The sequence below is a fragment of the Protopterus annectens genome, chromosome 3.part0, assembly GCF_019279795.1.
Source record: "Protopterus annectens isolate FY-2018-M chromosome 3.part0, PAN1.0, whole genome shotgun sequence".
Classification (NCBI taxonomy): Eukaryota; Metazoa; Chordata; order Ceratodontiformes; family Protopteridae; genus Protopterus; species Protopterus annectens.
This window is the reverse complement of record NC_056731.1, coordinates 838,875,300-838,890,717: the sequence shown is the minus strand read 5'-3', so window position 1 is coordinate 838,890,717 and position 15,418 is coordinate 838,875,300.

Here is a 15,418-nt window from a genome sequence, read left to right as displayed (position 1 = left end):
ATGACTTCAACATTGTCCATGCTGGTGTGAATGACCTGAGACGTACCTCCCTGGACTACATGAAAAGAGACATAGAGGAGCTCTCTGATCATGTAGCCAAGGCCAGTATGACCCTGACCTTGAGTAGCATCTTACCCTCAACAAGAATGATGATGCCACAGTATAAAGACAGAATGATCAATTTTAACAGTTGGCTAACATATTGGGGTCATTCAAAGGGGATCCAGTGTCTGTCAGCCTGGGATGACATGCTCGACAAGCCACGTTGCTTCCCTAGGGATGGCTTGCACCTGTCACCACTGGGCTTTCGAAAACTGGCTAAGGCTCTTGCCATCCCCATAGTGCCTTTTTTAGGCAAGGCTCAAAAGACAAACCCACCTCCATAGACAATACAAGGAAAAAGAAACTAAGGGTAATGCTGCTCAACGCCAGAAGTCTAAACCTCAAAATGCACTCACTTGAGGCTCTCCTCAGTATGGAGAATATTGATATCTGTGCAGTAACAGAAACCTGGTTCAAGGCTCCCGAAAGCACCCCAGCACTACCAGGTTATACTTCATACCATGCTTTTCGGCCACAAAACTTGAACTGAACCACAAAAGGAGGGGGGAGTATCCATATACATCAAAGATACACACACCTCCAGGTTAGTAGCACTGAACAAAGCATCGGAGACCATCCATGTGCAACTAACAGTGGGCAAAACTGCCTTTCAGTTTGTGGCCTGCTACAGACCACCCTCCCAAACTCAGGAACCCCACTCGGCTTTCCTGAGAACACTGGAGAATATGAAGGTCTCTCCAAACACCATTATATTGGGTGACTTCAACTACCCAAACATTGACTGGGAATACTACTCAAGCCCCAACACCCTCGCCCAATGGTTCCTAGAATTTATAAACTCAAATGCTATGGAACAACTGGTCACCACCCCCACAAGAGGGGAAAACATATTAGACCTGGTCATCACCAACATAGGGACTCTATGTTCCACACCAGAGGTATACCCCTCATTGGAAAGGTCAGACCATAAATTTATTTCACTGGACATCCATATCCCATCCCTACCCCCAGCCAAGGTAATCTCGGTGAAGTACTTCTCAAAAGCAAACTTCACACTTCTCAAAACCGAGGTGGTATCCTTCAAAGCCCCTGGGCCAGTGGAAAATACGGCTCAAACCGCAGAATCCTTTACAAATGCATTCTATGGACACCTACGGGAATGCATGGATCGTGCTATCCCAAATAAAACCAAGACTCACTCCTCCAAAGGCAGGAGACCTGTCTGGTGGACCCCAGCCATAAATAAGCTATACAACAAAAGAAGGAAGCTACTACATGATAGAGCAAAATCCCAAAAAGGGAAGGCATCTCTGATCAGTACTAGCAAGAAGCTATGATCCCTCATAAAATCATCTAAGGCTAGCTTCAAAAGAAAAATTGCACAAGACACTAAAGACAATCACAAGGTCTTCTTTAGTTATGTCAGGAACCTAGGTGGCAACTCCCAGATATGCTGTGAGTTAGTGCAAAATGACAAAAAATACACTGAACCCACAGACATTGCCAACATCCTGGCAAACAGATTCAGTGCAAATTTCTCCCCCCACCCCCCCCAAAAGAGCAAATGTCCATCCCAACAGAGTGTAGCCTCCCTGACATCACAGATGAACAGATGAGAGCTGCCCTCTCCAAAGCAAAAAACACAGCATCAATGGGACCGGATGGTATCCTGGGCTGCGTCTTACATGGGCTTCAAGAAGAACTTAACCCTCACATAAAGTCATTGTTCAATCTCAGACTTACTACAGGATATGTACCCAAGGAATGGCATACAGCAACAGTGGTCCCGCTCCACAAAGGTGGTGCCACAACGGACCCCAGAAACTATCACCCTATAAGCCTGACTAGCCTGGTCTGCAAAGCTATGGAGTGTATCATCATGGAACTCATAAACAAAGACATCAGGAACCTCCAGACACTGGATCCTACCCAATTCAGCTTTGTTAAGGGCAGATCTTGCCTCTTGAACCTGGTTGACTTCTTTGAAACAGTTACCAGGGCCATAGATGAAGGGAAGGTAGTCCACACAGCCTACCTGGACCTCACAAAAGCCTTCAACACAATACCCCAGAAAGGCATCATAAATAAGCTCACCAGCTTAAATATCAACACATATGTCACAAGATGGGTTGCAAACTGGCTCAGGGATAGCATCCGCATGGTCAGAATTGCAGGTGCCATGCCAGACTCTAAACCAGTTACAAGTGGCATCCCACAAGGCTCAGTCCTGGGACCTCTCTTGTTCGGTATATATTTCTCTGAGGTACAGGCTAACATGGGAGGACTATGGCTGACCAAGTTCACAGATGACTGCAAACTGGGTGCCATAATCGACTCTCCGGCTGACACAAGCATCCTTCAAAAGGGTCTCACAGAGACGGATAACTGGTGCCAGAGCCATGGCCTAAAGCTAAATGCCAAATAATGCATAGTCATCCCCTTTGGGAAAAACAAAGTGCCCACAAATTACCACATAGGTGGTAATCGATTAAGTACGGCAGAAGTAATTAGGGATTTGGGGACCCAAGTAGATAGTAATCTCTCCTTTGACAATCACTTTGCCAAAGTGGTTAGAAAGACATTCTATATAGCCCACCTTATCACAAAAGGTTTCACATCTTGATCAAGAGAGGTCATTGTGCCCCTCTACTCATCAGGCCATTAATTGAATACAATGCTCCATTTGGGATGTACCTTACCCGACACCTGCAGCAACTGTAAAGACCCCAAAAGTACCTCACCAAGAGGATCAAGGGACTCAAACAGATGCCCTATGAAGTTCGGCTAAAGAAACTCCAGCTCTACTCAGTTGCTTACCGCCTACTCAGAGGCAATCTGTGCCTGACATATACAGCCATGTCCAATCCAGAATTAATGGACATGCTCCACCTCAGGATATCCGAATCCCTTAGAGCTACATGCTCCAGGGACTTAAACCTCAGCACAGAAATAAATAGGACATGCTGGAGGGACAGATTCATATCCTAGAGGCTCCCCTCACTCTGGAACAAAATCCCAGTCCAAGTTAGGCAGAGCCCCTCACTGACCCTCTTCAAGATAAATCTTGATGAGTGGATGGGAGAGCATAAGTTTACCCATGTGATCTCTTCTGGGTCCCTGCTAGACAGAGGCACTATAAACTAAACATAAAAGGGCTATCTTCTGTGACCTACTATTCAAAGGCACAGTCTACTAATCTATAAGGGTGGCGAAAGCCAAACACACTCTGGCTAGGCTTATAAATGCCCTAGGGCAGATAGCCTAGTATCAATCTATGAACCTATGATAATGTTTGGAGTGCATATTGTTTTATTGATGATACTGATTGCAGGTTGTTTTATCTTCTTTGCTTTCCCACTTTCTATGAACAACCTAAGTATCTGTAGAACATATTTGATTATGACAGGGTTCCAATATATTATATATGTGTCTGTTGTCATATAACTGTGTGCACAAGGCAGGATTGGTGAATAGTGAAAGGTTCCTGGGTTAACACATGCAACTGCCAGATATGTGCGGCCCACTGCTGTACTCAGACATGGCCTAAGTGTGTGAGCATGCCCAATTTGGCCTTTCAGTATTTTGTTGCCTGACATTTGTCTCATTTATTCAAGTGTGTGAGCATGCCCAGTTTGACCTTTCAGTATGTTGCTGTCTGAAGTCCATTACATTTGTTGACGTGTGTGAACACGCTCAATATTAACATTTATACTATATGTGTGTTGAAAATAAAGTTATATTTTTACTGCAGGGCTCACCTTTGTGTCATAACTCGACAGGGATTATGCTGTGCCTGCAGGGTTTCCATGAGACACTTTGCATAGACTTATCAACATTTCATCATACAAGGTGACCAGTGAAATACTGTCATGGTTTAGTGGTTCAGTACTGTGACTATAGTGCACAGTATCCTGGGTTCGAGGACTGTCACTGCTTTATATTTTCATACTGGGCAGACCAGACTGCTTAAGGATCAGTAAAGCAAATATTAGCATGTTTACCTGCTTTTGCTCAACTATGCCCAACTTTGACCGAACTTGTCCAACATTGCTCAACGTTAACCAACATTGCTGAACGTTGCCCAAGATTGCTCAACATTGCCCAAAGTTGTGCTAGTGTGTGCAATTTTGTTTACATATACTAAATAGTGGTAAAAGCTGTTTAGCACTGCTTTATATTGCTTAAAACATGGCAATCATGCCTCAGGTGGTGCTGCAGGGTTGCCTATGTTGGATGCACATAGTACACTCCCTATACATGTTTGAAAACAGGTAGTGTCAAGTTAGGCATCCCTTTTACTATATGTGTGAGTCAGAGAGAGGTATAATTTCCAGGGTTCCTACTGAGCCAGTGTATGTGCTATGCGTTGCCTCTTTGCTAAGGCCAAAGCATACTGGGCACGCCTCCTTCTGTCTACTGGAGCAGGCTCAGGTTGTTCCTCATCCGAGTCACGCTCTGCCTGTGATGGCCTTGGTAATGGTGGGGAGCTGTCTGGCCCGGACCTATGCTGCTCCTGCTGCATCTGATTTCGCAGGATCATATTATGTAGCATAGCACATACCATGACAATTTGGGTACATGTAGTTGGTGAGTACTGCAAGGGTCCACCAGATGTGTCCAGGCACCGGTACCATGATTTGAGCAGCCCAAACACACACTCGATTACATTTCGTGTTTGTGCGTGTGCCTCATTATGGCATTCCTGTTCAGGTGTGTGTGCATTTCTGATGGGTGTCATCAGCCACGGCTCCAGTGCATATCCAGCATCCCACACTAGGTGACCATGAGGGATGTCCCCATTGGCAAATGTCTGGTACAGCTGTGTCACATGCCAGATATGGGAATCATGGTAGCTTCCAGGGCAGCCAGCACACACATTCAGTATTATGCCCTGGGCATCACACACAACCTGGCAGTTGATGGAGGGGAAGCACTTGTGGTTAAAGTAGGCCCTACCCCGCTCACCGGTTGGTGCTTTGATGCGTATGTGCATGCAGTCTATTGCACCCACTACCTCAGCGTATTCCATTATTTGCTGGAAAAGATGCATATTGCTGGCCAATACCTCACGGGAATTGGGGAAATATACATGATCACCGACATGTGCTGACATGGCATTCAGGAACTGATGCAGTACCCTGGATGATGATGCCTGTGATATCCCCATCATAGCACCAGTTGGTCTCTGGAAGGTACCGGTTGCTAGTATTTTTAGGTCAACACATACCTTGGTTTCCACTGGGATGGGTTCCCCTCTGTTGGTTCTGTGTGTGAGGCATGGCCTGCACAGCTCAACAATTTGCTGCATGAGGTCTCTGTCCACTCTATAGTGCTCCCCTATCTCAAGCTCATGTAGCCCCTGATAGGTTACCCTGGGCCTGTACACTCTTCTCCGTCTCCTCACTGTGGGTTGCTCAGCAGCATTCGCATTGTCACCACCCTCAGCATGTCGCATATGTTGCCTTATAACAGCAATGGCAGCCCCTAACATTTCTTTGTCTCAGTAAAGCTTTTTAAGTTTTCACTTCTCTTAGTTTACCGCAGTGTTGCAGTGTCTCTGAGGAAAACATAGTGGAAAGTTGTTTGCAGAGTTTTAAGTGCTGGGCTGGGCTGGGCTACTGTACTGCCTGTGTAATTGCCTAATTCTGATTGTTTTCACCTGATAGCTCTGCTAGTTTTCCTTGGTTAACTTCCTACTATTTGTTGTGCTTCCTTTTCCCTTTCTGTTTCCACAGGGGGCAGCGCCGCACACACAAGCGCAAACACACTCACATGTGCGCACACGTGTGCACACATGCTTACACAGCCTAACACTTGCTAATTCCTGCTTAAATGCATGCACACAGGCGCAAACACACTTACACACATTTCAACAACCTTACACATACTTACTCTGGCTTAAACACGCGCACACAGGCGCACACGCATGCACACAGTCTTACTCGGATATACAAGTGTGCACCCGCATGCAAACACGTTGCAGGCACTTCAACAAGAAACTTTAGTGTTATTCATGGCATACACCTTCAATTTCTTGCCTTTAGCTAGGATACCTGTTGACACACCTCTTCCATTGATGAGTAACTGACAGCAAACACATGCCACTCTGCTCCAATGAGCTTACATTCTTTCATACATACCCCCCTCATGATGTCACCTATCTTCTACTCTGATACTCCCCTTATCCTACTCATACACTCCACTGACTTTGCTCATTTGCTATGTAAACTTGGGATTCACTATCCTTACCCTCATTTGCATAGGATTGCCTACTAATGCTTGGTTACATCTCTTAGACTGAGCTCCCCGCTTAGCAACCTCTACTCAGTAGCCATGTTGTCTTCAGCCTGCCATTCATTTGCATTGAAAATTAAGATTTCCAATAAAATCCCTATTTGTGGCTTTTAATTTTTGGTTTTCTGTTTTTTAAAGCACAGCATGTTTGCGTGGCACTGCAGTATGCTTAAACGTCGGAGATCGAAGTAAAAAAAATAAATATATATATTTTTTATTTTGCATAGAGAAACATTGTCAATGGCTGTATATTTGGCCATTGGCATGCTTCCTCAACTAGATGCAGCCTTTATTTGGAGCTGTCATGGCTCCGTTTTGCTATTTGCAGAACGGTACTCAGTTGTCAACGGAGTACATTTCTACAAATAACACTACTCTTACTCGGACAGGTTAGGGTTTCCTGGATCGCAAATTTACCTCATTTGCGTAGCTTTCGGCAGCAAATGAGGTAATTTGCATAACCTAGGCCTGTCCGTGTAAGAGTCGTTTTAGGAACTCTCTTGCACGCCCCTGCCGGCTGTTCCTGAATGGCTCGGCAGACATGTTGGCTGCATGAAGTCTTATTCTACTCTTAGACTCCGTATAAGCCTTCATGAAGCCGGCCCATTGATATATACAATATATACAGACATGTAATGTATATTATACACACACACACACACACACACACACACACACACACACACACACAATATATATATATATATATATATATATATATATATATATATATATATATATATATATATATATATATATATATATATATATACATATATATAGATAGATATATAGAGATAGCTATAGATGTAGATATATATGTGTGTGTGTGTGTGTGTGTGTGTGTGTGTGTGTGTGTGTGTGTGTGTGTGTGTGTGTGTGTGTGTGTTTGTATGTAGATATATATATATAAATATATATACATCCCTGGAATAAAGTCTGTTGATGATGGCTATGAAGCGAGTGTAGTTATCAAATCCCATTCTGATATTCAATATCTGCAGCAGAAACAACATCAGACAAATGCTCGGTGTGTTAATCATAGGTGTAAGCTTTGAAATGCAGCATAGTTTATGTTGGTAAAGCTTGTACTATACAGATATCTCACTCTGGCACAGATACTAATTACTTTGGTCTCCATATTGCTGACAGATTCTCCTTTGACCACCGTGCCTCTGTGGTTGCTGTAAAATCCTTCTACCCTTCACAGCTTATCTTTTGTGGTATCTCCTCAAGTTTCAAAGAAGTTATATCTTTAATGTATTCATCCTTTATTAGCCCCATCATTGAAAATAATGCCCCCATTGGAACATACCTCACAAAATACTTTTAGTAACCAGTAACCATAGCTACTCTGATATACTGAAAGACCTGCCTCTCTACAGTTTGCTACACATTCCTGAGGGGGTCATGTCCAGTAAAGTTCCAATGCTATGACTGGCCCAGCACTCTAAGATCACCATCACCACAATAAAACTAGTTGTAAACCTTTATTATTACATTAACAATACCAGACGGTATGACAAGTACCTTACCCAATGCATTCCACATTTGTGAAACAGGTTGACATTACAGAACGATCCTGGTACTTCTCTTGCAACCTTTATAACCAGTTTGGAAAAATGTAAGAATTCAGGACAAGACTAATAAAAACAGCAAATCCATTTTTGTCAAAAATCAATTGTTTACCCCTCCCTAAAAAAGTAAATATTCTTTTCTTTCAGTCTTTTGTGGATGAAATCAGAGTTTCATTTTTCTGACCTTGTTATATCTACCTGCATGGAAAACTACTAATAGGAGTCTGGGTATGTTATGTACTGCCTGATTAACATAAAAAATAATAATAATAATAATGTAGTACTTAAACTACTAATAGGAGTCTGTGTATGTTATGTACTGCCTGATTAACATAAAAAATAATAATAATAATAATGTAGTACTTAAACTACTAATAGGAGTCTGTGTATGTTATGTACTGCCTGATTAACATAAATAATAATAATAATAATAATAATAATGTAGTACTTAAACTACTAATAGGAGTCTGGGTATGTTATGTTCTACCTGATTAACATAAATAATAATAATAATAATAATGTAGTACTTAAACTACTAATAGGAGTCTGTGTATGTTATGTACTGTCTGATTAACATAAAAAATAATAATAATAATAATGTAGTACTTAAACTACTAATAGGAGTCTGGGTATGTTATGTACTGCCTGATTAACATAAAAAATAATAATAATAATAATGTAGTACTTAAACTACTAATAGGAGTCTGGGTATGTTATGTACTGCCTGATTAACATAAAAAATAATAATAATAATAATGTAGTACTTAAACTACTAATAGGAGTCTGGGTATGTTATGTACTGCCTGATTAACATAAAAAATAATAATAATAATAATGTAGTACTTAAACTACTAATAGGAGTCTCTGTATGTTATGTACTGCCTGATTAACATAAAATAAAAATAAATAATAAAAATGCATTACTTAGGTCAGCTGTTGTTCATAATACATTTTTTCAGCCAGTTTACGTTTAAGTCATTTGCTTTCATATTCATACCCAAATTTGTCTAAGCATAGGCCTCAGCATTAGTAAGCAATCTCATTAAATGAGAGAGAACATTCACAAGTGATGATATTTAAATGTGTGCAAATTGGTCCATGAACAACACAAACACAAGCTAGTAGTCATCGTTTTAGCCTTTATCTACCATTACCACTAGTTAGAAGCCCAAAAACAGGCAGTGTGGGGGGGGGGGTGTTCATTGGAGGATTCACAGATGGGTTTCTGTGAAGATACTGGATACCATCAGTAACCCTTCTCCATTTTGTTATTGATGCCTTACTCCTAAACATTTCATTTATTTGTGTATTTGTGTGTGTGTGTGTGTGTGTGTGTGTGTGTGTGTGTGTGTGTGTGTGTGTGTGTGTGTGTGTTTGTGTGTGTGTGTGTGTTTGTGTGTGTGTGTGTGTCTATGCATATATGTATTTATTTAATTTAATGAAACCAAAAATGTAATCAATTTTCAATTATAAACCACAAAGGCCCAATACACATGCACACCCCGTCACTCTCAGGTCTCCTGAATTTGGGGGAACACATCTAATTTGTTCTCAGACGTTTGTTCCATCCCTCCTAAATTTGGAAACTATTTTGAGTTAATAGCACCAGTAAGAATACCTACTGTGGAAGCTTTTCTCTAATTATTTTTCTTTGCCCATAATTCCAAGGTAAAAGTTGAAAGACATTGACACATACATACACACACAGATTGTGCTAACACATATGCAGCTGTTTACCACATTAGTGGACCACTTTTTCTCTTTTTTCAGACTCCAACTTGTTACAGAACAAAAAAAAATCATGTTTATTACAGTCTTTTGCAAAAACTATTTACAATTAAAAAATGAGTATACTCAGCAAAACAAATATAAATGTATATTAATGTTCACAACTGTCTAATCAATAAAAAAGGGTCTGTAGCCATGGATATGACCTTTCCCACTATCTCCAGCTTGGTTTATATGGGCATCCTGAGATAATGTAGAAATTGCCTCATGTTTACTGGCAGCCAGTAAATTCTCAGGCAAACTGATATGGTATGTGAGAGATGTATTTACACAATGTCACTGGAGGAAAAGCCCTCACATAAATGCAATCCTAATGTTAATGTGATTATCAGTAGTACACACACTGCACCCATCACACACAATTCAAAGCAGACAGGGTGCAGCAAGCAAGTTCAATTTTGTATTCGCAAACTCTTAATGCTAACTCCTCCTTGGACACCTAAAATGGGCACATCTCTCAAAATGCTGCCCCCAAGCACTTAATAAATTTAATTAAAATTTTCAGCTGTTCCCCTTAAAACTATTAAAACTATTATTTTTAGATAAGCAATATTGTACCTGTTGTTAAAGGCATTCATTTAGACAGTTGTAGACATGATATGGCCTAAAAAACATGTTGATGTGATGCTCAGAAAAAAAAAATTACTCAGTAATGTACGAAAAGTATGCCTGGCTACACCCTTGAGCAGACACATAGATTCACATATGTTTAGGCACTTAAATGTAACCTACTTAAACCCCAAAGACCTCCTAGATGAAATACACATAACCTTCCTCAGTAACCCTGAACACACTCTTTTAAAACACCCATATCACCACATAGAGCCACATCTCATGGAGTCTCTATTTCTAAGCCCATAAGGCAAGTCACCACAGAATCTAACATTCTAGTCATTGGGGGCTCCATTGTAAGACACACTGTTGTCCCTCTCACCTAGCTGAGTAAGGAGAAAGTCATGGTCAGTTGCTTATCAGAGGCCAGGATCCACCACATTATGCATGTACTCAGGTCAGGTCTATGTTTAATCGTCGAACAGTATGCTCATTGAATGGCTGTTCGTCGAACACCAATCATCGAACCTTAGCTTAATCAAATGGTCATACCATCATAATGATTTACATTGAATGATGATAGTTGGCCAACATAAACAAAGTGAAAGGAAGTACTTACTGGTAACTTAGCTATTAGGAAACCTGCCATTTCTCCACTGTAGTGCAATCTCAGAGTTGGTATATATAATCAGCAAGGGTGCCCCCCACAAGAGGAAGATTAGGTGAACATCGGACACTCATTATGTGAGGGCAGCACCCCCACCCCCCCACTAAATATATATGCCAAATCAGAGATTGCACTACAGTGGAGAAAGGGCAGGTTTCCTTATAGCTAAATTACCGGTAAGTAAGTACTACCTTATGATTCCTTTATGTTGGCCAATAAAAATCTGGTATCACATCTGCGGTCAGACTGAACGCTGTTGTGCTTGGTGTGTGGTCTAAACTGTAACAACTTCTTGCTACAACATAGCAAGCATTTTGCTACAGTTTAAATGTAAAAACATTTACTTTTAATTTCTTCCATTTTTTTTACTGTAATAAAATGCTAGGTACAATATAGCAAGCGTTTGTTACAGTTTAGGCCACACACTGAGCACTACAGCACTCGGTCTGATTACCATTCCCCTTAACCTCTTAGAGCAAGAAATCTGGAAAAGCCATCAATAATGGGGGGATAAATGCCCCAAAAATAGGGACACTTTGTAAATATTGCTCTTACAAATTTAGAAAATTGATAGAATAACAGGTTTTGCAATAGCATACATTATCTGAATGGTATGAAGTCTGAAACTCAAATGTCTCACTATTTTCTGAATTTAACCCTCAATGACTTGCCTATGATTTGTCAGAAACCACAATTTTATAACAAATGGACCAAAAATATTGGGCAAAAATCTGGACATTCTGCAAAAATCTGTACAGCTGAGAGGTATGCTGACAGCAAATGTGATAATGGACTTTCAAAACTGGTATTGCATTAATCAAAGATTAGGACGAACACATACATTTCATAATGAGAATTTTTTTTCATTAGGGAATCATATCTAGAGTGTACAGAGCATTTGTGTCTAATTAAACAAAATGTGATACTTGGGTTGGGACTTGCAATGATGTCACAAAAAGGGAGCTCATTAATAAAGTGTGTGGCTATGTTAAGATCTAGGACCGAGGTAAGAAACTAGATTTGGAAGTGGGATAGTGCCCCTTTAATGCTAAGGCACTAGTAATAAAGTTTTAGTTTTTTTTCAACTGGAGACTTTGTTACATTCCAACAGGATTGATGCTGTTATTGTTTGTGAACTGTGTTTAACGAACCAGTTCTGTCAGGGTATAAATGTTTCTGACATTGTAAAAAAAAGAATCAGGTGAAAGTGTTATGATAGGAATTAAAGATAGTTATGAGACCTGTGATTGATTCATTTTCAGTGATAACACCAATACTAGAGACTGGGTAAATGTGACAATAAAGACAACCCTGGAACATATAACAATTGTTTGAGTGTACAGACCACCAAATTCATGTGCTGATGACCTAGAGGAATTCATACATTTTCTGCATGAAACACAGGAGGAAAGAATAATAGTGACTGGGGACTTAAAATTACCAGAAACAGAATGGAATGATATTGATTCAACAACATAATAAGGGAATTATTCACACAATGTATGATCGGGAACAATTGCTTTAGATTTTAAAAGAGCCTACCAGGGAATGGGACTTATTAGACATTGTTTGTGTTTCCAAAGAAATTACTGCACCTTGTGTCAAGTTTTATCCCCATTGATGTCTAGTGATCATGAGGCTATAAAGGTTAATTTATTGCTAGGTTATTCTGATAAACTGAAATCTAAACCAATACCCATAAGATTAATAACATTTTAATTGGAAGCAAAACAGTCACTGTGTTAAACAAATTGGAATGATGCACTCAGTGAAAACACTGCAGAAGGAATGTGACACATTTTCAAAAAGAAATTGTTTGAATGTAAAAAATGTTTAACATCAGGATCTAGGCACACAATGTCAAGATGATTTATTTCCTTAAAAACAAGATATTTTATTAAGGTGAACAATGCAAAATATAAGAAATGGAAATGAAGCCAAACTACATCTTTGAAAATGAAATAAAATGTCTAGACAGGCAAATTAAACAATGTGAGGCAAGATCAAGAAAACATAAATATATTGAATATAATAGAAACCATTTTATAGATACATAAGATGCGGTAGGAGTAAAGACATATAAATTGATAAACTGTGTGTAGATTCTAAAATTTACTCACAGACACAACAGATTTTAGATATATTTACAAAATCTTATAGTCTATCTTCACAAAGGAGGTGATAAATTGCCCTGGTAACATCCACATAACATCAGATACTGAAATCAAAGTACATAATATTGAAAAAAAAAACTGGACCCAGTCAAAGCATAGGGAGTAGATGGAATTAGTGCTTATGACGTAAGAACACTTAGGCATGAACTTACATTGCCATTATATCTGTTATTCACTAGGTCATTTAAATATGGGGACACTTCTTAAGCTGTAATGCCCCAGACACAGCCTAGGATGAGAAAAGAAGAGGGCCCCATCCTAGAAGAAGTAGCAACAGCACTGAGGAAAAGGAAATCAGGGAACGCAGTAGGCTCAGGTGAGGTCACCACAGATATGATAAAGATGCTGGGTGACATGGGGACAAATGGCTCCTGAGGGTACTCATAGCAGTGTGGGAAGAAAGGTGTATCTCACATGACTGGACAATAAGCATGGTCGTGCCATTGTACAATAACAAAGGGAGCATCCACAACTGTGGACAGTACAGAGGGATCAAATTCCCATCAAATTACATGGAAGTGCTGGAGAGGCTGATTGATAATTGATGCGCACAGTAACAGAAAGTAAGATGAAAGATGAGCAGTTTGGATTCAGATCAGGATGCAGCACAACTGATCAAATGCTTGCAATGAGACAGATAGTCGAGAAGAAGCTAGAGATAAGGAAAGAGTTCAGCTAGGCGTTCCTACACTTTAAGAAAGCATATGACAAGGTCCCAAGAAAGCCAATGTTGGCAGTTCTGCGGTGGTTTAAAGTATGAGCAACACTGGCAGAATTAGTGCAGGCTATGTACAAAGATCCAGTAATGCAAATACGAACAATGCTTGGTCTCACAGAGGGGCTCCTTGTGGGAGTGGGTGTGCATCAGGGTTCAGCTTTGAGCTCTGTGCTGTTTATATTGATGATGGACTACATTAGCAAACAGGTCAGAGGGGACAGATCAACAAAGTTGCTGTATGCAGATGATGTGGCATTACAGGCAGACTCTGAGCAACAGCGTCAGCAAGGGATAGGAAAATGGAATGCAAAACTGAACGCACATGGGCGAAACTAAGCACAGATAAGACAGTGGTAATGACAGCAAACTGGGGAAATCAGAAGAAGCTGAGAACTGAGATAGAAGGGAAGATAGTGAAACAGGTTAACAGCTTCAACTATCTGGTTGGGATGGCTGAGGAGAGGGGAACTCTGAATGAAGAAGTGAAAGCTAGAATCAGAGGGTTTGCATCCAACGCAAGGGTGTAGCTAGACATACTCAGTGTACTGGAACCAGTACTTTTTCTCGTGAGCATCTCTTGCAAATGTCAACACCCAAACAGCACAGAATGTTTAAAACTGTGTAAATGAATATTCACAGTATAGCTGTACACAAAGAATTCGTGTGCAAAAAGAATACACCTCTAAAACTAGCTTGTTATGGCAATAAATTGTACAGTTGAAAATAACATGCTTCTTCTGGGGGTATCATTCTGAGGGCTAAGTACATTTTTAAACTGGCAACTGGGTAGTGAGGGCAGCAACTTTAGGTTTGAGTACAAAATGTAAATCTCTGGCTACATCCCTGACAATGGGCATAGAATGTCAGGTGTTATGTACAACAGAAGAATGCCAAAGAAGCTGACAAGTTAGGTGTACAAAACTGTGGTGCAACTAGTAATATTATATGTTACAGAAAACTGGGCAGTAAAGTCAGAGCAGATGAGGAAGCTAGACGTGATGGAGATGAAGTGCTTGTGTGATAGGATGCACACTGTGGGACCGATGAAGAAATGACAACATAAGAGCAGAAGCCAAAGTAGCTCCAATTGCAGAGAAGATCAAGGAGAACAGATTACATTGGTTTGGGCACAAGTGCAGGAAAACAGACAACAGTCTGGTGAAGAAGATTTGGGACAGGCAGAAAAAAAGTAAGAGGAGGCCATCCAGCAAAGAGATGGATGGATTGTGTGAGAAAAGATGTGTGAGAGTCAAGTATAAGTGTCGTAGAAGGCAGGAGTGTGTCATTGAATAGAGAGAGATGGCGAAGGTTAACACAACACCCAACCACATGTAGTAAATGGGAAAAAGCAGCAGCTGATGATGATGATGATGATGATGATGATGACAGTCCTCAAAATTGGATACATGCACTTGCTAAACCTGTCTTTAACGGGAAAGGGAAGTAGGACACGTTCAGAGTTATACAGACAAATAACTTTACTTTCATGCTATGGGAAAATAATGGAGAAGGTTATTCTGGGTAAATTATTGTTAGAACTGAAACCATATATCAACGTGCATATGTTGAAAATAGATCTACAGCC